This window comes from Pecten maximus, unplaced genomic scaffold (genome assembly GCF_902652985.1).
Source record: "Pecten maximus unplaced genomic scaffold, xPecMax1.1, whole genome shotgun sequence".
In the NCBI taxonomy this organism is placed as follows: domain Eukaryota; kingdom Metazoa; phylum Mollusca; class Bivalvia; order Pectinida; family Pectinidae; genus Pecten; species Pecten maximus.
The window spans coordinates 146,920-148,036 of NW_022979481.1; positions in this window are offsets into that span (position 1 = coordinate 146,920).

Sequence of the window (1,117 nt, forward strand, 5' to 3'; positions counted from 1 at the left end):
GTCTCTTGAGAAATTTGAGTCGTTTGTTAGGTGACCGCACTGCGCATAAATGTCAAACATTTTACTGTAATTATTGTCTCCATGGTTACTCAACACAACAGCTGTTAGACAACCATGTCCTCACGGCCCTCAGAAACTTAGCTTCCCCCGAAAAGAACAACAACAATGGGTTAAGTTCAATCAAATTCATAAACAGCTCAAAGTCCCTTTTGTGATTTATGCTGACTTTGAAAGCTTTGTTCGCCCTATAAGCACATGTGAACCAAATCCCGACAAATCATCAACGATTCGATATCAGAAGCATGAACATTGCGGCTTTTCATACATGGTGAAATGTTCATCCGACGAACTATCAAAATCCGCGCAGGTCTATAGAGGTCCCGATGTAGTTGATAATTTTTTCGAACAGTTAATCGAGGAAGAGGAAAATATTTGCAAAAGATGGGAAATTCAAATCGAAACCTCTGTCCTGTATACCAAACAATATGGAGAAATACATGTCATTCTCGCTAGGGAATCTGATATTTATCGATTCCTTGCAATTTCTAAATGTCCCACTGGATACATTGGTGTCAATTTTGGAAGTAGAAGGAGGAGATAAATTCCCAAACTTGTCAAAACACTTCCCCAAAGCGAAGCATCTCAAACTTCTTCTTCGTAAGGGGGTTTTCAAAGGAAATTAAGAAAAAAAAGTAGCTGTACTATTTCTTGCGCGAAACGTATACAGCCAGTTGTTGTACTCTTCTTTTAAATAACCATAATATCAAATGCATAATGCTTTTTCTCGTTTGATATTGCAAGTGCCGTCAGTGTGAAATTAGCAAAACAATTGACACCAAAAGTGTTCATTATAACCCGCAGGTTACAAGGATAACCTGGAATGTCATTTTTACTGAATTCTTATCTTGCCCCCGACGACGTCATCCAAAACGTTTGACGAGAAAACATTACCCGAAAAAGACAGATTCTTTAAGAAACTAATCGACTCAGATCTATCCGACGCAGACTATGTACACGCACAATCGGTCTGGCACACCTTCGACATAACATGCTTTGGTCAATACCATGACCTTTACTTAAAGACGATGTACTACTGTGCAAACTTCGCTCTCAGTCT